The sequence below is a fragment of the Cibotium barometz genome, chromosome 49 (assembly GCF_041138505.1).
Source record: "Cibotium barometz isolate CiBa-2024 chromosome 49, ASM4113850v1, whole genome shotgun sequence".
Lineage (NCBI taxonomy): Eukaryota > Viridiplantae > Streptophyta > Polypodiopsida > Cyatheales > Cibotiaceae > Cibotium > Cibotium barometz.
In genome coordinates, this window is record NC_141094.1 from 35,641,769 (window position 1) to 35,669,221 (window position 27,453).

At 39.9% G+C, this 27,453-nt stretch overlaps 2 pseudogenes; both read left to right on the forward strand.

Moving 5' to 3' along the window:
- Positions 1–786: 786 nt before the first annotated feature.
- LOC147610532 (AT-hook motif nuclear-localized protein 22 pseudogene) lies at positions 787–1,512 on the forward strand (annotated as a pseudogene).
- A 13,656-nt stretch (positions 1,513–15,168) lies between these two features.
- On the forward strand, positions 15,169–22,137 carry LOC147610533 (AT-hook motif nuclear-localized protein 16 pseudogene; annotated as a pseudogene).
- The last annotated feature ends 5,316 nt before the right edge of the window (positions 22,138–27,453 follow it).

The window sequence follows — 27,453 nt, forward strand, 5'->3', positions numbered from 1 at the left end:
TAGGTACCTAACGAGGCCCCCAAGACTTGAACACAAGACCTTGGGAGTAGATACCAACGCTCTACCAGATGAGCTAGCACTCGTTGGTTTCAGTTGGATTTTCAAAATAGCGGTTGTTTTAGATAGTTGCCCTTATTTTGCATGGTTTAAAAAAAGGTTTTCAATGAGCAGTGCTAATGTTAACTTTTTCTTTGGGAACATAAATAAAGTTATATTTATATTTTTAATAAACAAGGTGTACTACTCTTATAACTAATTTTAATAAAGGTGTACTACTCTTATAACTAATTTTAATGAAGGAGATTTGACAATCCACATCAAATTTAAAAAGGTGTACTAGTATTAATTACAATAACGTGATTTCGTCCTATACTACCTTAATTACAAAACACCCTATAAGCAAATGTTGTCTGTGATTTTAATTCCCTCCTAGTTGGCTAACACAAGTTGAAAGACAAATTGTTTTTTTTTTGGGGTGAGTCAGACTAAGTTTAGGATCTCCTTATCATCAAATTTCATGCTAAATACAAAATCGGAATGCTTTTTTAAGTTTTCCAATCTTGTTTTGTTGATCTGAATTTTAACTGTCGTGGGTGTCAATCAATTATACGTGGTTGATTATTATTCAATTCTAGAATATTTTATTCTGCAATATTAACCGTAATGGGTTTCAATCAATTATATGTGGCTGACTGAAACCCACCTCAATTATATGTTAGCTTAGCTCTCTCTCTCTCTCTCTCTCATTTTCCGTTGATTTGTTGTTTTTTGTCAGCTGGGAAGGGAATGTCTGGCTTGTCAGCCACGACAGGACGTGAGGAGGGAGGAGAAGAGCTGCGGAGGCCTAGAGGGCGGCCTCCCGGTTCCAAAAACAAGGCCAAGCCCCCTACCTTCATAGCAGGAGATAGCACAAATGCGCTGCGAACCCATGTCCTGGAGGTGGCCAACGGCTGCGATGTAATCGAAAGTTTAGCCACCGTCGCGTGCCGGAGACAGTGCGGCGTGTGCATCCTTAGGGGCAGCGGAACAGTCGCCAACGTCACACTCCGGCAACCTGGCGCAGCGCCCGATGCCACAATCACCTTGCACGGCCGCTTCGAGATCCTTTCGATTTCCGGCGTATTTCTTCCGCCGCCAGCCCTGCTGCCCGGGGGGGGCGGCTTAACCGTACACCTAAGCGGTGGCCAGGGTCAGGTTGTGGGTGGAAGCGTTGTGGGCGCTCTGCAAGCGGCGGGTCCTGTGGTGATCCTGGCTGCCTGTTTTCTCGATGCGTCGTATGAACGCCTGCCTCTAGATGATGAGGAGGCGTTGCCCGCCATCGGAGCTTCACAACGTGCAGCGGCCCTTTATAACTTGCCCCCCAATAACACAACCAATGGCAACCACAGTAGCATGGCCCGTGACAACTTGTCCCCCAACCTCCTCACCAATCATCAAATGCCAGATGTCTACGCTTGGCCAGATGTCTACGCTTGGCCGACTGCTTCAGGAACTCACCCACCTTATAATTAGAATAGTTGGGAACCCGTGCTTCACACGTCTTTTGAGGTTTCCAAAATCAAATTCTACCAAACTTCCTCGAACCTCCAAATTATTGCCATGCGGTAGCTTTCTAAAACTCTTCCTTAAGATAATATGAAGATATAGAGAAGAGAAGCTCCTCCTACAACACCACCACATCACCCCCTTGCTCTCAACTTTTTGTGGTTCTTGGCCTTGTTTTTGAAGTTCATACATATCCAAACAACACAAACACACACACACACACAGAGCCCACTTGCTCTACACCTAGACTATCCACACTTCACACTTGAGGTTCATTTATTCTTTTCTTTTTTTTCAAAAGTATGCAAGAAACTCTATCTCTTCTTACTAGATTTGTATCCTTCACTTGAGATCTTAAAGGTTTTAGTACTGATCTCATTTAGCATGTGAATTGCTCTAGAATTGCACTTAACTACGTAGTCTTCACATGGCTTGTATGTGTACTTGTACTCGCATTTTTCAAGAACATCTTCTACAACATGATTCCTTGAGTTTATTTCCATTTTTGACTTGAAGAACTTTACCTTGATGATGTGTCACTAATTAGATTCTCCCACATGACATTGGTATATTTCAATCTTGCCAGCATGGCATTAGCATTTGAATCATTCCCAATGGCGAGCGTCACTAGAGTGCATGGAGTAGGTGGTGGAGAAGCTCGCAAGTGTGAAGCGCGTGGACACTACAATAGGCACGGAGTGACATGGGAGACATATCATTAGTCTATAGCATGTCGATGTGGCAACCACCATTACCTCAACTATAGGTATAGCATGTCGATGCGGCAACCACCATTACCTCAACTATAGCATGTCGATGCGGCAACCACCATTACCTCATGACGAATCACCACCTCAACTATAGGTATAAGTCAGAGATGTTGTATTATCGATGCATAGTCCACTTATGCACCACCACCACCTCATAACCCACCCACTAGCTAGCTTAAGTGTTTAAAGCATGAGGAGAGAGAGGCAAGTGAGAGATTTCATGGCTTCAATTGGAACTCACTCAACCTATCTCCACCACTAAGGGAAGCTTTGAGATGATTGTAGACAAATGCCCTATAGAATATTCCAAGAAAGCTCTATGCTCTCTATGCATGCATGAGAGAGAGAGAGAGAGAGAGATTATGTCCATGCATGCCCAAATGATTGTGTTCTCTATTAGTACATGAGGAAGTTGTAACTTGTTTGTTGTGTGTGGGGCCTATCATTACAGAGATGACTTACAAGCAAAGAAACTTTTAGTCAAGGTTTTGAGGCACTTCCCCATCATACCTTGAGAGACAACATATGTTCAAGTGTAAGTCAATTGTAGATCTCATGATGTGGCACACCACCCACCATTTCTCAATGAATGGGATATTGAGAATTTCAGCAGATTGTTAGGCATGTGTAGATTGAGGTTTTCATTTATGGCCTCAACAAATAGGTTACAAGGTGGTGCTCTAAATGCACCACAAGTACTGAGTAGGGGTTAGAAAGGTTTCTTGAAGAAGTAGATAGTTTCTTTTTTGCACTTCAAATAGTGTTATGTCTCGTACTTGAACATAACAAGGCTTGTGATTAGAGGCCATATGGAAACAATTTATATTGTAGTCTGCATTGGTCACTAGGCTATATAGTTGGCATTGTGCCTCATTTGTGAGAGAGTTCATGTGTGAAACTCTACCTTGGGAGAGAGGGGCCTCTCAAGGAACAATTTATATTATAGCCTGCATTGGTCATTGGGCTATGAGTGGGCTATATAGTTGGGATTGTGGCTCATTAGTGAGAGAGTTCATGTCTGGAACTCTACCTTGGGACAAGGGCCTTCCAACACTCCAACAAATGAAGAGCACAAAAATGTCAAGAGCCATGAAAATTTTAAAGAAACTATATATGAAAAAACATTCACTTGGTTATCCGTGTGGCTATGCACGCGACTATCAGTGCGACTACACTTGTATGATTAACCACACATATAATCATGTGTACAATAATATGCGGTTAGGTGCATGTGTACAACATGCACCTAACCGCATATATAGTCACAGACTATCTGAAAAAGAAGCGGGGATAGAATGGATGAGATATGTGGGGACATGTGTTCCCACATCTCTCCTCCATTTTGTCCCCGTTTTTTGAAATCACATTATTTAAACACTAGTTAATTATTATTTGTAGAACACTTAAAACACAAAAATTAATTGCAATACAATAATATCATGGATTATATTTTCAATTACATACACATTTGCAAATTAAATAAGGTGTTCATGTTGAAAAATGAATAAATATGAAGACATTGAAAACTAATTAAAGTAATGCATCAATCTTCATCTTCACTTGCATCTTCACCACTGTTGAGCAATGATTTTATATTCACGTGATCACAAATTTTTTTTTTTGTTAATAACATGTGTTAAGATGTTATTAACATGTTAACATGTTAACATGTTCTCAAAAAAGCCGGTGGCAAGCGACCTGGTAACCGGATAAAATCCCGCCAGGCTTTTGCTATACCCGGCGGTCCCGTCGGGAAAAAGAAAACCTCGGCGGGTCCCGGTGGGGTCGTCATCCAGCCCAGCGGGGTACAATTTCCTATATATATGGGCCCGGGGGGCCCTTTGGGAGTTCATTGCTGACAGCATACACAGGTAATAAAACTTGTGTGTGTGTGTGTGTGTATGTGGGTGTGTTCGTGCGGGCAGTCGCCCACTGTCGCAATGCGCGGCAGGATGTGGGTGGTCCGCCACACGAAGGATGTGTGTGTGGGTGTGTGTTCGTGCGGGCAGCCGCCCATTGTCGCAATGCGCGGCAGGATGTGGGTGGTCCGCCACACGACAGGTGTGTGTGTAAGGCCATTCTTCGGTAACGCGGCTAGTCTGTGTCCTATGGTAAGTATGGCATGCCGTAGTGGTACTAGTTGGTAACGCGGCAAGCATAGTATCGTTATGGCGATGTCACCTTCCCTTCCCTTCCCTTCCCTTTGTCAAATGCGGACATATGGTCGGTAACGCGGCCAGTGTATGTTCGTATCCTATTCGTATTCCCATAGAATCGGGCGGCATTTTGTCGTTAACACGGCAAGTTGGTGTCGTCCGCTAGTGCATAAATTGTTTTTTGCATATTACGGCATTTGATCGTTAACGCGGTCGAAAAAATGTCGTAAATTTGCTTGCATATTACGGCATATGATCGTTAACGCGGTCGAAAAAATGTCAAAAATTTGTTTGATTTGACTTGTATTGTTTTTATTGTGTTTGATCCATGCGATACTTGGTTGCTAACACGGCATGAGTATTTCATGGATCAAAGTTTACATCATATTGTCTAAACGTTTTATTTTATAATATTGTGATTCGTAACTCGAAAAATATGAATATGTCTCTCTTCCTACCCCCCTCTCTCTCTCTCATGATACACTTCACAACTCTTTCTCTCTCTCTCTCTCATGATACACTTCACAACACGATAGATGTATAAATAAGGATTTCTTTTTATTTCTCTTAAAATATACACAATTCCGAATAATTTCATTTTTCTCCCTCTATTTACTTAAAAATTAAAACAATACATTATTTTCCTCTTTAGGAACTCACAAAAACATTAAAAATGTCATCTAATGTTTCTTCTCTCTATCTGTCACAACTCTCTCTTCCTCTCCTCTCTCTCTCTCTCTCTCTCATGATACACTTCACAATTCTCTCTCTCTCTCTCTCTCATGATACACTTCACATCTCTCTCTCTATCACGATAGGTGTGTAGATGAGGAGTGCTTTAGGATTACAAAACATTATTTTTCTCTCTTTAGGAACTCACAAAACTATTAAAAATGTCATTTAATTTTCCTCTCTCTCTATCTGTCACACCTCTCTCTCTTCCTCTCCCTCTCTCTCTCTCTCTCGTTCGATAATGTATACACTTCATAAGTAATAATGCACTTGTTGCGGTTGTCTCACGTTCGATAATGTAATGCATGATGTTGAGTTCAGTAATATTGTTTGATATTCTGTTTTTGTTTGATCATTGAGAAGTAATGATACACTTGTTGCTGTTCTCTCACGTTTGATGATGTATTGGATGATGTTGAGTTCATTAAAATTATTTGATATTCCGTTTTTGTTTGAACATTGATAAGTAATGATACACTTGTTGCTGTTGTCTCACGTTTGCTTGATGTTGATTTCAGTAATGTTTGATATTCTGTTTTTTTGTGTTTAGTGATATTTACTAGATTTACGAAGACGACCAACATGCTTTTCCCCGAAGAGCGTAAAATCGTTCTACGAGGAATTCGCATTGAAGCAGTCATCACAGTGTCACAATGTGCTGATGATGTCGTCAAAAAGATCAATGAGTCTGAGATACTCATGCGAGATCTATTAGACCAGATATGGGAAAATGCACAGCGTCGGCTTCGAAGCGGAGGCAACACTGAGTTGCTTGATAGACAGAAGATAGCAGATTTCAACCATCAACATATAACACGAACCATTTTGGGGAGCATGCGTGTAGCATGCAGTGATCTTAGAGATGCTGCCCCGCCTGAAGCTAATATGCAACGTCTACAGTTATGGGACGTTGTATGGAGCAAGCAAAGAGCCAAGAGCAAGCGCATGAAGGCGTTGGATGCAGAGTCCCTCCCCAAAAGAGTGCGCATTGCCCAGGATGTCGCTGCAACGTCCAGCCAGGCAGATGCAAGTGGTACAGGTGTCATTAATCGTACCATCTACAATTCTATGTGCACACATCTCATTGGCATCCAGCACGAGGCTCTGTTCAAAGGGCGAACAATAGGCTCTGGTGTTTTTGGCACAGTAAAAGAGTATACAGTTAAAGGTATATCATTTTTACACCGGAGCACATTACTTTTTGCGGAAAGCACTACAAAGGAGAAGGCAGCGCCAAGTTCGAGAGCTTCCACGCAGAGTAGGGCATGCAAGTTCTACACCCATCGATTGTCAGGTGTATTGCCTTTACAAAAGAAGCTCCTTGGATCACTATTTTCCCGTACTATAATGGCGGCTCTCTTGGTTATACTCTTCTGAAGGTTCCCTTCAGATTCAGTGAGTTCACCAGAGCAATTTTCCGTTTGGATTGAGGATGGAGACAACCCCCGCCTGATAATATTCCTTTAAGTCATCTAGAACTTTCTAAAATAAAACAAATAGTAATAACCATGCCACATATTATGCATGCCTTGGTGGAAGGCCTAGCGGCAGCACATCTGGCAGGAATTGTACATACCGACCTACATCCATTCAATGTAGTGTTGGATTTTACAAAAGAGTTGAAGCCACGCATAGGTATTATCGATTGGGGGTTACTGCTGAGAGCGCCCAAAAAATGGGTGTCTCTCAATTTTGTATTTGAAGCAGAGAAGAACCCTGAGAAGGTGGCACAGGCGGTCTCCTACGCAGACAGAGAGCGAAATAAACGGCCGTGGATAGCCCCGGAGCTTTATGATTCATTTTTGGCAGATGCATACACTCCTGCATCTGATGTTTTTGCCTTGGGATATTTATTACAAACTTTATATGACTTTTCGCAGAAAGTACAAGAGTTGTGGATGGATAATAGTTCCTATGACAAAGTTACCATGGATACTATTATTCATAGAGTCAAAAATTGGATGTTTCTGCCTAATCGCGATGAGCGAAAATCAATTTTGCAAGTAGTTGAATTTTTTAGATCACTAAATACTGACCCAACGAGGGCACAACGTCCTCTTGTAGAGCTATCGGTGTCATTCACCCCAACTTTGTAATGATACAATATCAGGAGATTAAGTTTCAGGAATGGCATTTTGTTTCTCTCTTCAAAATTTGATGTGTCCATTGTTTGAAATATTATCTCATTGAGTCTTTGCAATATCTCTCTCCTCTTGTGGTGTTTAAGTTTATGTTTTCTCTTCAAAATTTGATGTGCGCGCATTGTTTGAAGTAATTTTGGAGTCAAGTGGATATTTCTCATCGAGTCTTTGCAATACATATCTCCTCTCGTGGTGTTTAACTTTAAGTTTTTGAGAGTAATGGTCAATTTATCTTACGTTGATCTTTACAGTTCATTAAAATCCTAAAGTCATTTATGTTCATGCAGATATGGCAGAGGCACAAGCAAACGAGCATCAAGAGTTAGCCAAGAAGGCATATGAGCGAATGAAGGCCCTTGCACATGGCCTGACAGCCCGCGAAGCAACAAGAACAGCATGCAGGTTGTCGAAATGGACAAATCCAACTTATGCCCAATGGAAAGACATAAACAAACGCGTAACCACAGAGATGATAAAGAAAATATGGCCATGTCCAGATGGCGAGATTAAGAAGGGAAGATGGAAGATTTCACGTTGCACTCACAATGATATCAAAACTAATGCCGAGCGCATTTTCTTGGAGGTGTACGGTCGTCCTCTCCATAACGCCGACGCTCCACTCTATTTTGCTAAGATGCTATATGCTCAATTTATCCTAGAAACTCCAGTGGACTTCGCCTCCAGAGAGGCCACTGTCAACACCCACGACATACGTGAAGAGACAGTGACATTCACAAGGGAAGAACTTGCTCTCATGGTGGAGGGCGCTGGATTGGAGTTAAACAAGGTCAAAGAAAGCTTAGGGGCACAGTAGCAGAGAAGGAGAAAGAAGCTGAGCGATTAACTCAAGCGTCAACTCCTCCCCTGGCCAATAGAGGGATTCAAGAGCAGCTCATAAAGATCAGCCAAGATGTGCAGAGCATCTCTTCACGTATTGCTCCTGTGCGCCAAGGAAACCACATCTCTCATTTTTTGATACATCCTGATCTTGTGGGAGTTTCTGCTGAGGCTACTAGTTCCTCCACCCCCCAATGTCCTATATGTTACAAAGTATTCGATGGGTGGAGCGGCCAGTATATACTACCCTGTGGACACTACTACCACTTAATATGTTTAGTGAGGCAAATGCAAAATACTTCCACATGTGCATTGTGCAGTGTCCCAATAAATCAAGGTATTTATACAGTGTTCGGCATGGCTAGCGAATATAAACCACCAGGACCTTTAGATGCAACTCCTAGTGCAATTCGTAATTTATTTCAAGATGAAAGCTAAGAAAGACAAATCCTACTTTTGTATTGATAATTTCTCCAAATACGATCATTTGTACAAGTACTTTTTATGAAATTAATGAAGTGACTTCTTCCTCTATGTCAGTATCTTGCTCCAAAATTCTTTCACCGTTTACTCTCTCGTCTGCTAAATTAAGCTCATCTAAGTCAATGTCTAAATTGTCTTCTATCTCAAGGGTGGTGCACAACGTGCGTCCAACATCAAAGTTCTCGTCTACTACATCATCACAATTGTACATCCATCTGGGCATATCTTCTTCATACTCTTCGCTTTCAATGTCTCGCAAGATCTTTTCATTGCAATACATGTAAACAAGTTTATCTGCTCGATCTGCAAGAAGTCGATTGCGAATAGTACTGTGAATATATTTGTACATGCTCCAGTTTCTTTCTGAGCCTGAGTTTGAAGAGCACTGACTTAGAACCTTCATCGCAAGGTTGCGCAATAAAGCATAATGCTCACCACCATTCATCATCCACCACTTCCATGCAGGTTGCTCTTTAGCCATTTGTTGAACAAGGGAGTTGGAAAATAAACCCTCTTTCAATCGAAATGAGGTCATCTCCTTTATGCACTTTACACGATCATCATCATTATTATAGAAAGTGTTTACCACTTTATAAAAATCTTGCACCACCTCAACGTTGGATATCAAATCCATTTTTCAATATTCAGGATCTAGCATGTAAGCAGCACTGTGTAGTGGTGAATGTGCTCCAATCCATCTAGCATGAAAGTACTTCAATAGAACTTTTCTTTGTCTACTGGAGAATGGTACACGCCATTGCTTTCCCACTACTGAATGCTCTAATTTCTCAGGACACTCCAAACTCCGCTGGACAGTCCACCATTGCATCCATGCTTTTCCGAGATTAGGCGCTCTTTCATCAAGACTTCGTACAGCATACATAACAGGCATCATTACATGGTATGCATCCATCACACTGTTCCACCAACTTCTTCTCGTAAGTGCTGCCTTCAAGACTTTGATTTTCTCTTTCACTTTTTCAAGTTGAGTGTTTTCCCAGTCATGAAATGCCATGCATGTAAATGTTTCGCAAATTGCATCTTTATTTCTAAGAAGAGACTCAAAAGTGTAAAAGTGAGTGCAAAACCTAGTCTCCGCTGGAAGCTTTAACATAACTGACATGCGAGGTCGAAAAATATCTAACACTCTCTGTCTCTTGAGCATGAATCTCACAAGCTGGCGAGCAGTGTCGATGATTGAGGCAAACCATTTGGTATCATCAGATTTATACCAATCTTTTAATACAAGATTCAAACTATGAGTATTACAGCTTACCGGAAAAATATGTGGATATTGTCGCTGTAGGATTTTGGATGCATTTTTGCAATTTTTTGCATTGTCCATGACGACCTGGACTACATTTTTGGCACCCACTTCCTCTATCACAGAGCTAATGACTTGAGCAATGTAAGCCCCAGTTTTGATTGAACCAGCTGAATCCATGGCACGGATGAAAGTCTCACCTCTAGGTGAAATAACCATTATATTAATTAATGGTTTTCTTTGCACATTAGACCATCCATCACTTACTATACTACATCCAGAAAGCTCTATATTGCTAACAATTATTCTTTGTACACGTTCTTTTACTTGCGCATAACATTTCTCTAATAGATCATTTCGCATAGCATGGTATGTAGGCGGTGAAAACCCTGGTCCAAACTCACCAATTTCCTTCCATGCTCTCTTCCAATGCTTACTGTCCACCATCATCATAGCACTCCCAGAAAAGTAAATCGCTTCAGCAAGGGCGAGTTGTGCATCATCGAGTCGATCTTGACGTAGGCTTTCTTGCAATGAAGTTTGACGCATGGGTATATTTCCTACGTCAAAGTTTCGCTTGCAGGAAGATGCACTGGGTAGATTACTTTCTGGTTGCACATTGCCGTTCGGGGTACAAGTAGGCGATGTAGCGGGAGTTTGATGATTAGAACAACAGTGTTCTTGCTGCCTTGATACATTAACAGTAGGAGTGTCATGTTTTCTTGAATCTTTCTTTTGAATTTCTTCTCTTATGCGTTTGGCCACTATAGGTGCAGAGGGGTGGGTACATGACTTTTTCTTCGGTCTGCCTAAAAAGTGTTCTCTTAGTCGAGGCGCCCCACCTGATCTTAGTGCATGGCATAGCTTACACTCCCAATCTATGAATCGATCACCAACGTTAATTGCATATTGCCACTCTATCCCAGGTGCCTTTTTTTTCATGCTATTTGAAATTTGGACTCTATTGGAGGTATCACTGGATCCAACATTGTCCTCCATCTCAACAAACAACCTATTTAACCAAGCATATAACAATGAATACACAAATGAAAAAACAACAAATCACTCATGTATTACAAAACATACATTAGCAGACAAAGTACTTCGAAACTATCTTGACAAATACAAAAGATCATCACATAACACAAAACTACTCCAAACTATCTTGCAAGGTCTTACTACAAAACTACTTCGAAACTATCATGCACATTGCACCCCCAATGAAGGATGCCTTTTGTACCCAAATAAGGATACTTTACACAATCAAAGATCTATGCTTGCCCAATACTCTAGTATAGGACAATAGACCTTCTCTAACATTCACAAAGAAAATCAAAGATCTATGCTTGCCCAATACTCTAGTATAGGACAATAGACCCTTGTCTACTCTAAACTATATCAAGTATCAAGAACCAATATGTCAAGCCCCTAAGCAGGACTCTTGGCTCCATCAAACCATTCATAAAGCAGAATGAGGTAGATTACGTACGTGGCTCAAATGCAAAGCTAAATGACTCCAAATTTGTCCCTAAATCTCCGCAAGTATTAGCTACGAACCACACCCTGCCCCCAGTTCAAAGAACTAAGGACGAGTGGCTCAATAGCCTTAGGAGTGCCTACAAGGAAAGACGACAGCCCCTAAGATAAGGACGTTCTTCCCAAGAGGACACTTCTAGCAACTCGAGAGCTCTACAAGTACTTTGAGGAGAGATATCACGCCCCCAAAACAAGGACTATCTCCCCAAAAGTTGTACGATGGGTGTCGAGCAGTGTTTATATACAGAATAGTACCCCGCCGGTGTTCTGTGTTTTTCTCGGCGGGCCCGCCGGGATAAGCACTTTTCCCAGCGAGCCCGTCGGGAAACCTAAAAGCCCGGAGATGTTACGGGACTAGTGGGTTCTAGCAGGTCATTGCTCAGGTCATGTGAATATACAATGTGATCACAAGTTTTAATATGTTAACAATAGGTTTTGTTAACGTGATCACGAAATTGTGAAGACGTTAATGAGATCCCTGCTGTTGAGAAAACGTTTATCTACATCCATCACTTAGTGTGTATCATTGGATTTAATACATTTATGCTAAGGGTATAGGTAAAGGTGTAAACCATGGGTTAGCTTATAACCCATAGTTATTGACTAGCATTCAAGCCACTTCTTCTAGGTGGCATGGGAGGGGCAAGTGGACAAGTTGATGAGAGCTAGGTGTCTCCCTTCACTGAGTCTATAAAAGCAGGGTCTATATACCTTCTCTTGTGTATGAGAGCTCTAGAATTCTTGTATGCACTTTGTGTTTAATCCAAGATTTGTGCTACTTTGTGAAACCTTAGCTCTTGTCCCCATTTTGGCTTTATCTTGAGTACTCTATCAATTCCATGTGTTAAATAGCTACATGACATGTTTTAAGTCTCTATCATTGCTACTTAATGAGTATTCATTAGCTTAATCATTTGTTGATGCATTACTTAGTGTTGCTACAAGATATCACTACATCTATTGGTGATTAGATTGCTAACTAAGTTAATTCAACATTTGGTATCAAAGCTTTCTTTCATGAGAGTATTCTCAATCATTAGTTGAGAGAGGGCATCTTTGTGTGTGAACATTGTTCCACTAACACTAGCTTTGTGTGGCTTATAACCTTTGTGTTTAAAGAGAATTTTTTGTTCATTTGTTGAATGAAATAACATCATTAATATGAAAATGCATGACTTGCTAAAAACTCTTATCTCATAGAGTGGCACTTCGAGTGAGAGAGAATATTCAAGAGTGTATTAACACATCTTTGTGAATGCATTCAAGCTAAGTGTGTAACTCCTTTTCTTCATGTATGTGGCAACATGTGAAAGGGAGCAACATAATATTATGAAGAGTTTTTTCATATTTCACTTGAGTAGCACAAGAGAGTGGAAAGCGTTGTGTGAGAGAAAGTCTCATTTTTGCAAAGATTGTGAAAGGAGAGAGGTTCATTACTTTGATGAACTTTGTGTGCAAGATTGTGTGAAGGATTATCTTTGTGTGCAAGGCTGTGTGAAGGATTATCTTTGTGCTTCTATCTGAAATACATTAAAGGGGCGGGTATCTTGAAGTAGTGCTGCTACTTTCACACTCTTTCATTTTTCCAAAGAGTGTGAAAGGAGAGGGCTTCATTACTCTGATGAACTTTGTGTGAAGGATTATCTTTGTGCTTCTAGGTGAAATACATTGAAGGAGGGGATCTTGAAGTGGTGCTGCTACTTTCAAACCAGTGACTTTGTTCATCTTCTTGGGTTGCAGGAAATAGTGTGGGATTAGCTCCAGTGACCGTTCGCCTTCTATGTGAAACAGTGCTGCTGCTTCTTAAAGTGATAACTCCAGAGACTGTCCGCTTACTTGTATGCACTTTAGCTGCTTGTGACTCATGAGCTGCTGTTTGTGACTCATCATCCACACGAAGCCAGTCTCCTCTACATGCTCTCCTTCGATCACCAGGCCATCTGTTAACAACTAGTCAAATAGCTCTGTCAAAAGCCTTCTTCTTCTTAGTTGATGAAGAAGATATGGCGTCCTGTAGTAGGATCCTTGCCATTCTTTGATGTGAAGCTAAAGACAATGGAGTTGCTAAAGCTGCACCTGGTATCTCAGAAAAGCAGAAGCTACGCCTTATGTAGCCGATTCTGCAGAGGAGCACGTCGTGACAATAGTTGTGACAAGCTTAGTAGTTATGTAGCCAGAGGAGCACGTTGTGGGAAGTAGTTGTGACAAGCTTAGTAGTTTCATAGCTGATTCTACAGAGGAGCGCAACGTGGGCAGTAACTGTTTCCAGTTGGCAGATCCTCACATAAAACACGTCTTTGCATGCTAGGTATAACAATTAGCGGCACATCATTATGGCGTTGAGCACGTGACTCCAGCTGTGCATCAGCTAATAGCCTTGCTATTTTTAGAAATAAATAGTTGTTTCCAAAACGAGTTGACCATAATCACTACAAAGGTTCCCAATGGAGCATCAACAAACCTTGGAAAGAAAATTCCTAGTCCTATAGAAAAGGAATCTTCCATGCCTGGTTCTTGTGAGTCAAGTAACTTCAAAGGAAAAAGGATAAACATCAAAAAAATCAAAATAAAAAAATAAACCAAATCTCACTACTACCATATAGAAAAAAGTATGGGATTTTCATCTTTTCTATGTAGAAATATGCACTTGTATGGGAAAGGTACTTGGTGAAGCTTAGTGAAAAAAAAATATTTGTACTTACCCTCCAACTATAAAGGGTGTTTTAATCAGAGGGAGACTTTGTGGTAAAATGTCAAGTCACCAGGGATATTTCTTTCATAGAAATGACCATTTTGATGGCACAAAATACCATACTTGTGCCATCAAAATGTAAATATTCTTAATAAATAAAGACCTATGGGGTCTTGCAAGTGGGACTGAAAGGAAATCCACAGCAAGAAATCTGGAGGCAGTTCAAAAATGGGAGGAAAGTGATGCCAGGGGCTTATCATTTATCATCAATGGTCTTAGTGACAATCAAATACATCAGGTAATTAGCTTAACTTCTAGTCTCTGGGGGGTGGGGGGGAGGGGTCACTAATAAATATGTAAGCGTAGCACGTGGGTTCAATAGAAAGGGTTTTTAAAATCCCTTTTTTACACATTTTTTACATATAGAAGGGTACCATTTAAAGGGGATATTTATATATTGAATAGAAAAAGGTTGTGTTTTATTCATGAAAAATTTATAGATAAGGGGTTTTTTAATTAGGCCTTGAACGCATGTGATTATAGAGAGTTTACATAGAGTGAACCCCCCCCAACTTCTAGCGCACATGAAGGTTGGCTACGACTAAAAGCTATTTTTGGTCAGACAAATGTTGCATCATAATTGTTTCTCAATGAACGTCTCTATAGGTTAGAGAAAGCTGAAAAGATATCCATTGCCACTCATATGAATGATCTTAGGTGTCTCATTGACCAGCTCTCTGGAGCAGGTGTTACGATCTCCGAAGAAGAAGTTGTTTTTGTACTTCTATGTAGCATGCCTCCACCATTTGAACAATGTGTTTCTATCATTTCAAATCAACCTAATCTCACACTTGTCTCAGCAGCATCATCTTTAATTTTAGAAGAAACAAGAATGGGGTTAAGTTCCTCATCTTCAACTACACCACATCTCTTTGGATACCAAGCTTTAATTACAGATCATGACAAAAGGAAGGCTTGAAGAATCTGCTATTATTGCATAAAAAAGGGGCATATGATCAAAGATTGCAGGAAAAAGAAGAAAGACGAAGAGAAAGGAAACTCCATCGAGACAAAGTCAAAGACAAAGACAACGAAAAAGGAAAAGGTAAATCTGAGGTGGAGGCTAATATTGTTGATTCAAATTGGTCTTTTTAGTTTCTTTGTGAGAACATTTCTTTGTGGTACTATGTGACTATGTGATTCCTTGATCTACACACCCTGCATGGCATGTATGTAGATCAAGAGAGGGTGTTGAGAATAGGTTGATCTACATCCATCACTTAGTGTGTATCGTTGGATTTAATACATTTATGATAAGGGTATAGAAAAAGGTGTAAACCATGAGTTAGCTTGTAACCCATGGTTATTAACTAGCATTCAAGGCACCTCTTCTAGGTGGCATGAGAGGGGAAAGTGGGCAAGTGGATGAGATCTAGGTGCCTCGCTTGACTGATCCTATAAAAGGAGGGTCTAGAATTTATCTTGTGTAAAAGGAGGGTCTAGAACTTATCTTGTGTATGAGAGTTGTAGCATTCTTGTATGCACTTTGTGTTTAGTTGCTAAGCCCATCACTACATCTATTTTGGTGATTAGCTTGCAAACTAAGTTAGTTCAACAACCACGTGCACCACCACCTTCATCATCACCGTCACTTTCGGCATCATCATCTAAATAGTGCAAAATGTTAACCACAAGAAAAATAAGTTGGGTGATAATTTGAGTTTAAAGGTATTACCAAGTTCCCCATACTAAGCTCATTGGATATCCATTTCAGTGAGATGACTCCCTAGCATTTGATCCACTCCCAAGTTTTGGCATTGTTGTGATGCTTGCGATACCTATTCTCCCCATACATTGGGTGTTACGCTTTCCTACAACAAATTACAACATGCATGAGATATGAAAATCATGACAACACATGAAGTAAACTTAGTGAAAATGGCAAAAAGAGAACCTAAAATTCATGCAAGCCAGCCTGCCTCTCCTCCGAGCTCATCTTTTTTCACATCGTACTTCAGCAGACTCGCATGCACTGCCTTTTCTTCAGGGTGGTGTGGAGTAGCCTCCTTGGCTTTCTTCCTTGCCTTTTTCTAGTCCTTAATGCTGAAATTGGTGAGAATTTGTTTTCCCTCTTTTGTGCACCTCCTTTCATGAGACCTCCTATTATTGAGGATCTTTATAATGCGATTCCTCACCCACTCATCAAAAAACACGTGTATGGTGGGTTTGGGAACTACTCATGCATGCACTACACCAAATACATGAAGTCTATGTCTTTTGTTCTCTCCATGGTTTCAAGGTATCCTTATAGGTTCGGATGACTAAATGATGAAAGGTATAATAAATCTTGCGTCCCGTGTCATCCATATAAGGCCCACACTCTTCACATCAAGGCATAGTAAATCATACCACCCTCCCTGAGCACGACGTTTGAGGAGCCTTTGAGCTATCACCACCTGAGTGGCATCGTGAGGGTGTCCCATGCTAGGAAAATGGCACCATGGATGCGATAGGAGTGCGATGAGCACTAGGAGGAGCTAAAGGACAAGGAGTAAGGGAAGTGGAAGTGTGAGGGTAGGCAAAGTAGAAGTGAGAAGGATAGGAAAGGTTGTGGGATGCATGGATGTAGGCGATTGTGGGATAGGTAATGTGTCTACTAGCACACAAAAGGTGGCAGATAAGTGCGAGTGACTCAATTACGCGGCCCTGTACCTAGAGTTCAGGCTCTCCATAGATCCGATCTTGGTCCATTGCTGCTGATAATCCCCATGATGGACACATCTAATGCATAAAAACATTACATAAAAAGATAGCTCACATAAATCATGCATTACATGAAAAGCTATATGTATAAAAACATCACACAGCATGCTCTATGAATGTTCTATGCATAAACATAATGCATAATGCATACATAGCTTACATATGCATACATATATTACATAGAGCATACATATGCTCTATGCATACTCTACGCATAAACATAATGCATATTTGGCACTACACTTAATGAATTATGCATGAAACACAATGCAAAATGCAATCATGCATTAAGCATAATTCTTAATGCATTATGTATAATGCATAATGCATTACTCTTAATGCATTATACATTATAAGAATTAATGCATTACTCTTAATGCATTATACATTAAGCATATGCTTAATGCATTATGCATTATGGATATGCTTAATGCTTAATGCTTAATGCATTATACATATGCTTAATGCATTATGCATATGCTTAATGCCTAATGCAACAAGCTTGAAACATTAAGCATTAAGTTATTAAGCGCAATGCAGTAAGCGTATGCTTAATGCATACTGTATTATGCTTATGCATGAAGCATTAATGCATAGGCTTAATGCATTATCCATAATGCATTAATGCATCAAGCCTATGCTAATGCCCTATGCATAATGAATTAATGCATTATGCACAATGCATTAAGCCTATGCTTAATGTATTTTGCATAATGCATATTGCATTAAGCATTAATGCATAGGGTTAATGCATTAAGCATAAGCTTAATGCATTAATGTATTATGGATTAAGCATTAAGTGAATAAGCATTAATGTATTAAGTGAATAAGCACAATGCATTAAGCATTTTCTTAATGCATTATGCATAAGCTTAATGCATTATGCATATGCATAATACATAATGCATTAATCTTAATATATAATGCATACGAGATTAAGCATTAATGCAATAAGCTTAATGCACTATACATAATGCATTAAGCTTAACCATTATGCATAGGAAACAAAAACTTAACAAAAATAATCCATAGCACCCAAAGGTGCAAAAAAGTACAAAGAGTTCAGTTAAGGGCTTACCTCTTATCCTTTTTTGAAGCTTGTACGCCGCTAAGGGAGTTTGGAGAAGGTTGCCTTGACCTAGCCAAAGAAGAGGAGTATTGAGAGGGAGAGAGACGAGACAAGAGACACCACATACGCTCCACAAGAATGAATCATATTAGTCACAAGTCACATATATACAGGCAAGACCTAGAGTGAGTTAGGGCTAGCTATATATAGCTCCAACACCCCCACTCAAATAAAGGTCTCCAGCTGCGAGTAAAAAAACCCTTGGGAGCACAAGGGAAAAACCCGAGCTCCTACATATATTTAATGTACAATTCCACCTTAAAGTCCATATGCAATGTGCTTCTATATACAAAGTACAAAGAATCAATGTGTTTTCTTAAAATCTAATAATGTTTGATTTTGTAGAGTTTATTTATTATATACTCAAGGTAGTCTCTATTAAAGATCTTATACATGTGAATAGAGATAGATTTCTAGTACCACAGAGCATAAGTATGTTAGATTTTTATTTGTTTATTCAACCATGTAATATATCAATGGTAAATTTTCATTATTAGTTTTTGGAAATAGGATAATTCTGATTAATTAATTAAATTCTAAATTCAATATGCATATTGAATGCAGCATGCATACTGAACTCAACATGTATACTGGAATTACAATGCTGCTTCATGTTAGATAAATTAATGTGAAGGTACTTGAGACAAGTAAAGCCTATGCATTGGTGCAGCTTCATCAGACTTGTCATGGGCACTATTGTATGTGTAAGCTATGGATGTTGCTATAATACAAACCTTGCAAGGTAGCATGGTTAATTTTTGGCTAGTTTATTTTATACATTATCATGACGATTTAGTTTAAATGATTTATATGCAATTATGTAAAGACATGGTGTTGTGTGTAGGTCATATCTTTTGACAGCAAAACAAAGGTGACACTTAAAGCTGAGGCTATTTTCTATGAATCTTTATATCACCTCCACTTTCTCTTATTATCCAAACACACATGTTCGGCCACACCTTGCTTCAATGCACATTGCCCATGTTGCGCTAGCCTTATCTTTATGCCCATGTTATAGATGCCCATCTCTCTATAGTGCATGTGCTCACAACCAGTTCCTCTAGGGTTTCTCAATTGAAATTATAAATGTTAAAAATAGCCTTGTCTTTATGTCCATGTGGTAGATGCCCATAGCCAACTCTCACTCTATGGTGCATATGTCCACAACCAGTTGTCTCTAGGTTTCTCAATTGAAATTTCAATGTCACAAACAATCATACGTACACTCAGTTCATGATGATGCATGCAAATCAAGTGATTGGTTATTGTTGGCTTATTACTCCATTGTTGGGGGCTTCTAAGGAGGTGTGTAAATCATAATAAAGGAATCTGCATGTAATTAGGGACAACATCAATAAGTTTTCTTGAATCTATTCTCAAGTGTTTATGAGTTTCAAGTAGAGACATAAACATGATGGAAGACAAGGGAGGAATGATTGTAATGTTTTGGAATTTGCTTTTGGGCAAATAAGTTGTCTACATGCAGTGTGTAGACAAAGGTGTTATTTTTTTAATATAATTCAAGTTAAAGTTTTTTGTTAAAATTTCGCAATGTAGAGAAGATTACTTTGTCAATCATTGTTCTTAATCTTGTTGGATTTGAGTTCTATAGAGAATAATATCTTTATGGTCTTGGATGAAATTTTAGTTATATTCTTTAGGTAAATAAGGATAATAATAGCAATGTTCCAAAGTATATGGTGATGGGGACATGTATATGTAAATGTTATTAATAAATCTTATGTAGAATGTTAGTATGTTTGTATCAAAAAAAGATTATATTGATTGTAAGCCACATGGATTGGTAAGATGAGATTACATTAACTTTACATGTGGAAGGATTAATAGAGTCGAACATTCTTCTAGCACTTGTTTAAACTAAAAAGTGAAAGTGAAGATTGAAGGATTAATAGAGTTGAACATTATTCTAGCACTTGTTCAAACTAAAAAGTGAAAAAGAAGAATTATCATGTTTAGTAAAGTATTTGTTTGTAGAGACTAATTAGAAATTAAGTCGTTATATAGTATGCATGTCTTTAGTTAGGTTGTTTAGAATAAATGTTGTCCCCTGTGTTGTCTTATAAAGGTTTCGTAACTATATGCCTTTATAACAGGGACTAAAAAGTATTTTTCCTTTCATAAAGGTTTCATTAAGGTGTATAACAAGTCATTTGAAAATTACCTCCTTCCTTTCATGTCGGTTGAAAATTTACTCTCTTTGAGGCATGGTTGGATTTTCAAAATATCGGTTGATTTTTTCTTCTTTACATTAGTATTTCTCCTTTCATAAAGGTTTCATTAAGGTGTATAAAAGTCTTATAAAGGTTTCATTAAAGTGTATAAAAAGTCCCGGTTGAATTTTTCTATGTTTTTATAGGACCACATCAAAATTACCTCCTTCCTTTAACACCGATTGAAAAATTACTCTCTTGGAGGCTCAGTTGGATTTTTTATTTTTTTTTCGAAGGTACAGGAAATTTAAAAACACAAACACCCAGCCTCTGTTAGGGGAGGCGGCCCCGCCGAGATGAGGGCTGGCGAACCCATCGTACATGCTTATAATCAACCCATCAAGGGTAGGTACCTAACGAGGCCCCCAAGACTTGAACACAAGACCTTGGGAGTAGAGACCAACGCTCTACCAGATGAGCTAGCACTCATTGGTTTCAGTTGGATTTTCAAAATAGCGGTTGTTTTAGATAGTGGCCCTTATTTTGCATGGTTTAAAAAATGGTTTTCAATGAGCACTGCTAATGTTAACTTTTTCTTTGGGAACATAAATAAAGTTATATTTATATTTTTAATAAACAAGGTGTACTACTCTTATAACTAATTTTAATAAAGGTGTACTACTCTTATAACTAATTTTAATGAAGGAGATTTGACAATCCACATCAAATTTAAAAAGGTGTACTAGTATTAATTACAATAACGTGATTTCGTCCTATACTACCTTAATTACAAAACACCCTATAAGCAAATGTTGTCTGTGATTTTAATTCCCTCCTAGTTGGCTAACACAAGTTGAAAGACAAATTGTTTTTTTTTTGGGGTGAGTCAGACTAAGTTTAGGATCTCCTTATCATGAAATTTCATGCTAAATACAAAATCGGAATGCTTTTTTAAGTTTTCCAATCTTGTTTTGTTGATCTGAATTTTAACTGTCGTGGGTGTCAATCAATTATACGTGGTTGATTATTATTCAATTCTAGAATATTTTATTCTGCAATATTAACCGTAATGGGTTTCAATCAATTATATGTGGCTGACTGAAACCCACCTCAATTATATGTTAGCTTAGCTCTCTCTCTCTCTCTCTCTCATTTTCCGTTGATTTGTTGTTTTTTGTCAGCTGGGAAGGGAATGTCTGGCTTGTCAGCCACGACAGGACGTGAGGAGGGAGGAGAAGAGCTGCGGAGGCCTAGAGGGCGGCCTCCCGGTTCCAAAAACAAGGCCAAGCCCCCTACCTTCATAGCAGGAGATAGCACAAATGCGCTGCGAACCCATGTCCTGGAGGTGGCCAACGGCTGCGATGTAATCGAAAGTTTAGCCACCGTCGCGTGCCGGAGACAGTGCGGCGTGTGCATCCTTAGGGGCAGCGGAACAGTCGCCAACGTCACACTCCGGCAACCTGGCGCAGCGCCCGATGCCACAATCACCTTGCACGGCCGCTTCGAGATCCTTTCGATTTCCGGCGTATTTCTTCCGCCGCCAGCCCTGCTGCCCGGGGGGGGCGGCTTAACCGTACACCTAAGCGGTGGCCAGGGTCAGGTTGTGGGTGGAAGCGTTGTGGGCGCTCTGCAAGCGGCGGGTCCTGTGGTGATCCTGGCTGCCTGTTTTCTCGATGCGTCGTATGAACGCCTGCCTCTAGATGATGAGGAGGCGTTGCCCGCCATCGGAGCTTCACAACGTGCAGCGGCCCTTTATAACTTGCCCCCCAATAACACAACCAATGGCAACCACAGTAGCATGGCCCGTGACAACTTGTCCCCCAACCTCCTCACCAATCATCAAATGCCAGATGTCTACGCTTGGCCAGATGTCTACGCTTGGCCGACTGCTTCAGGAACTCACCCACCTTATAATTAGAATAGTTGGGAACCCGTGCTTCACACGTCTTTTGAGGTTTCCAAAATCAAATTCTACCAAACTTCCTCGAACCTCCAAATTATTGCCATGCGGTAGCTTTCTAAAACTCTTCCTTAAGATAATATGAAGATATAGAGAAGAGAAGCTCCTCCTACAACACCACCACATCACCCCCTTGCTCTCAACTTTTTGTGGTTCTTGGCCTTGTTTTTGAAGTTCATACATATCCAAACAACACAAACACACACACACACACAGAGCCCACTTGCTCTACACCTAGACTATCCACACTTCACACTTGAGGTTCATTTATTCTTTTCTTTTTTTTCAAAAGTATGCAAGAAACTCTATCTCTTCTTACTAGATTTGTATCCTTCACTTGAGATCTTAAAGGTTTAGTACTGATCTCATTTAGCATGTGAATTGCTCTAGAATTGCACTTAACTACCTAGTCTTCACATGGCTTGTATGTGTACTTGTACTCGCATTTTTCAAGAACATCTTCTACAACATGATTCCTTGAGTTTATTCCCATTTTTGACTTGAAGAACTTTACCTTGATGATGTGTCACTAATTAGATTCTCCCACATGACATTGGTATATTTCAATCTTGCCAGCATGGCATTAGCATTTGAATCATTCCCAATGGCGAGCGTCACTAGAGTGCATGGAGTAGGTGGTGGAGAAGCTCTCAAGTGTGAAGCGCGTGGACACTACAATAGGCACGGAGTGACATGGGAGACATATCATTAGTCTATAGCATGTCGATGCGGCAACCACCATGCCGAATCACCACCTCAACTATAGGTATAAGTTAGAGATGTTGTATTATCGATGCATAGTCCACTTATGCACCACCACCACCTCATAACCCACCCACTAGCTAGCTTAAGTGTTTAAAGCATGAGGAGAGAGAGGCAAGTGAGAGATTTCATGGCTTCAATTGGAACTCACTCAACCTATCTCCACCACTAAGGGAAGCTTTGAGATGATTGTAGACAAATGCCCTATAGAATATTCCAAGAAAGCTCTATGCTCTCTATGCATGCATGAGAGAGAGAGAGAGAGAGATTATGTCCATGCATGCCCAAATGATTGTGTTCTCTATTAGTACATGAGGAAGTTGTAACTTGTTTGTTGTGTGTGGGGCCTATCATTACAGAGATGACTTACAAGCAAAGAAACTTTTAGTCAAGGTTTTGAGGCACTTCCCCATCATACCTTGAGAGACAACATATGTTCAAGTGTAAGTCAATTGTAGATCTCATGATGTGGCACACCACCCACCATTTCTCAATGAATGGGATATTGAGAATTTGAGCAGATTGTTAGGCATGTGTAGATTTGAGGTTTTCATTTATGGCCTCAACAAATAGGTTTCAAGGTGGTGCTCTAAATGCACCACAAGTACTGATGAGTAGGGGTTAGAAAGGTTTCTTGAAGAAGTAGATAGTTTCTTTTTTGCACTTCAAATAGTGTTATGTCTCGTACTTGAACATAACAAGGCTTGTGATTAGAGGCCATATGGAAACAATTTATATTGTAGTCTGCATTGGTCACTAGGCTATATAGTTGGCATTGTGGCTCATTTGTGAGAGAGTTCATGTGTGAAACTCTACCTTGGGAGAGAGGGGCCTCTCAAGGAACAATTTATATTATAGCCTGCATTGGTCATTGGGCTATGAGTGGGCTATAGAGTTGGGATTGTGGCTCATTAGTGAGAGAGTTCATGTGTGGAACTCTACCTTGGGACAAGGGCCTTCCAACACTCCAACAAATGAAGAGCACAAAAATGTCAAGAGCCATGAAAATTTTAAAGAAACTATATATGAAAAAACATTCACTTGATTATCCATGTGGCTATGCACGCGACTATCAGTGCGACTACACTTGTATGATTAACCACACATATAATCATGTGTACAACAATATGCGGTTAGGTGCATGTGTACAACATGCACCTAACCGCATATATAGTCACAGACTGTTTGAAAAAGAAGCGGGGATAGAATGGATGAGATATGTGGGGACATGTGTTCCCACATCTCTCCTCCATTTTGTCCCCGTTTTTTGAAATCACATTATTTAAACACTAGTTAATTATTATTTTTAGAACACTTAAAACACAAAAATTAATTGCAATACAATAATATCATGGATTATATTTTCAATTACATACACATTTGCAAATTAAATAAGGTGTTCATGTTGAAAAATGAATAAATATGAAGACATTGAAAACTAATTAAAGTAATGCATCAATCTTCATCTTCACTTGCATCTTCACCACTGTTGAGAAAATGTTTATCTACATCCATCACTTAGTGTGTATCATTGGATTTAATACATTTATGCTAAGGGTATAGGTAAAGGTATAAACCATGGGTTAGCTTATAACCCATAGTTATTGACTAGCATTCAAGCCACTTCTTCTAGGTGGCATGGGAGGGGCAAGTGGACAAGTTGATGAGAGCTAGGTGTCTCCCTTCACTGAGTCTATAAAAGCAGGGTCTATACACCTTCTCTTGTGTATGAGAGCTCTAGAATTCTTGTATGCACTTTGTGTTTAATCCAAGATTTGTGCTACTTTGTGAAACCTTAGCTCTTGTCCCCATTTTGGCTTTATCTTGAGTACTCTATCAATTCCATGTGTTAAATAGCTACATGACATGTTTTAAGTCTCTATCATTGCTACTTAATGAGTATTCATTAAGTAGCTACATGACATGTTTTAAGTCTCTATCATTGCTACTTAATGAGTATTCATTAGCTTAATCATTTGTTGATGCATTACTTAGTGTTGCTACAAGATATCACTACATCTATTGGTGATTAGATTGCTAACTAAGTTAATTCAACATTTGGTATCAAAGCTTTCTTTCATGAGAGTATTCTCAATCATTAGTTGAGAGAGGGCATCTTTGTGTGTGAACATTGTTCCACTAACACTAGCTTTGTGTGGCTTATAACCTTTGTGTTTAAAGAGAATTTTTTGTTCATTTGTTGAATGAAATAACATCATTAATATGAAAATGCATGACTTGCTAAAAACTCTTATCTCATAGAGTGGCACTTCGAGTGAGAGAGAATATTCAAGAGTGTATTAACACATCTTTGTGAATGCATTCAAGCTAAGTGTGTAACTCCTTTTCTTCATGTATGTGGCAACATGTGAAAGGGAGCAACATAACATTATGAAGAGTTTTTCATCTTTCACTTGTGTAGCACAAGAGAGTGGAAAGCATTGTGTGAGAGAGAGTCTCATTTTTGCAAAGATTGTGAAAGGAGAGAGGTTCTTTACTTTGATGAACTTTGTGTGCAAGATTGTGTGAAGGATTATCTTTGTGTGCAAGGCTGTGTGAAGGATTATCTTCATTAGGACTTGTTTGGGGTCTTCTTGGGCCCTTTAATTTGCCCCAAGCCTAATGACAGTCATTAAGGAGTGGTGCAATGGGAGAAGGCCATGTGGAGAAAAATGTTGGGTTTCCCTGCCCCTAATATGTAGGGGTCAAACTTGAATCATACCATTTTTTTAAAAGAAATTGGGCTGAAAAATGCAAAATCTTTCAATAAAATCAAATTTCCAACCTTTTTTTAATAAAGACAGCTCAAACTGGCATAAATGACCCCACCTCAAAAAGTGTGCTAGGGCCAAAAATGCCCCCCCATCATTATCCCTCATTTAAAGCTACTTTTCCCTCTCCCCACTCCCTCTTCCTCTCTCTAAAACTAGTAATTCGGTTTTGAGTCTCTCTCTAACTAAAAGAGTCTTTTTTTGGCCTCCTCCCTCCCCATTCTGCCTTCCCCTTCCCTCCTAAAGTTAGATCTATCTTTCTGTGCCTTCTTGGCTATGGAAAGCTTGAAAAACAGTCCACTTTTTCCCCCATCAAGTCCATCCTCTCTTGCTTGCACACATTCTTCACTCTCCTCTTGCTAGCTTATACACATTCTTGACTCCTCTTGCCAGCTTATATGCTCTACTAGCATTAGGTTGCAGAGATCTTCTTGGCTATGGAAAGCTTGGAAAACAGTCCACTTTTTTCCCCATCAAGTCCATCCTCTCTTGCTTGCACACATTCTTCACTCTCCTCTTGCTAGCTTATACACATTCTTGACTCCTCTTGCTAGCTTATATGCTCTGCTAGCATTAGGTTGCAGAGATCTTCTCACACACCTACAACTTCATAGCATTTATCTTAATCGGTTAGCCCAGCACAATGAGTCGTCGACCTCGTTCAAGGGTGGAGTCCTTTAGCAGCAGCAACGAACAAGACGACACTGGCTTGTGGGTTACAAGCACCTTTGCAAAAGGAATGTGGGTGACGATGCATCCAAGCACAAGGGGAGCCCACAAAGTCTCTCGCAGATACATAGGGTTAAAGTCATACCATTGGAAGGGTCGCATAGTGGATCTCAAGCAGGGGGCTGACGGAAGCAAGCAGGTGATGATCCAACACGTCTACAAGGCATCGCAACTCCGTGTTGACAATGCCAATCACAAACGCTTTCCTGCAAATTGTAAGTTTTATTTGTGCTTCTTGTTTTATGGGCTGCACTGAGACATGCTAATATCATTTCATGTTACGGAAGCTTGATTTTTTCAAGTGTGTTCTTGTAATATTCTGTGCAGACATCTTTCCGTTGACATTTGTGGAATGGGAGCCTTTATAGGCCCTTTCTGGAACCTTTGAGGTGCACCACTTTGAAATCGGCAAGCTACTATATACTGGTTGTTCGACATCAAAGCTTTTAGAGCGCTCAGTTTTCTTCTTTCATGCAGAGTATATTGTACCCACGTCAAGAGATGGTTCTCGGACTCTACGGAGGCTCCCTACACCAAGTCTCACGGACCATGATTGGCCAAATCCTAACAATACTTTGGTTGCACTAACCAGACGTCGGATTGAGATTGATGTGTGCAATGCAATGAAGTGCACCTATGGGTCACATCGTGCGACTCTCACGTTCTTCATGCCTTTACATTTGTTTGTGTTTTTGTTCAAGGAGGCTGATGTTCACCGGACTCCTACAATGTGGATTGCAAAGGGAGGCACAGTAATGAGTGCCTTTCTGCCACCTTCGTGGGATTTGAAGGTTATTCAACATCAGGGTGACAAGATAAAGTGCATGGTGGTGTCGGAGAAGATGGTCGTTCGGTACCAGCTTGGAAAGCAACAACTCTCTATTATCTTTCCTTACAGACGTTGGAAGCTGACTGGAGGCGAATGGCAAGCACTCGATTCGGACATCAACGATGCAGAACAGCTTGATGTACATGTTAGCACGCAAGCTGATGTGTGGGATATCGTAGTAAA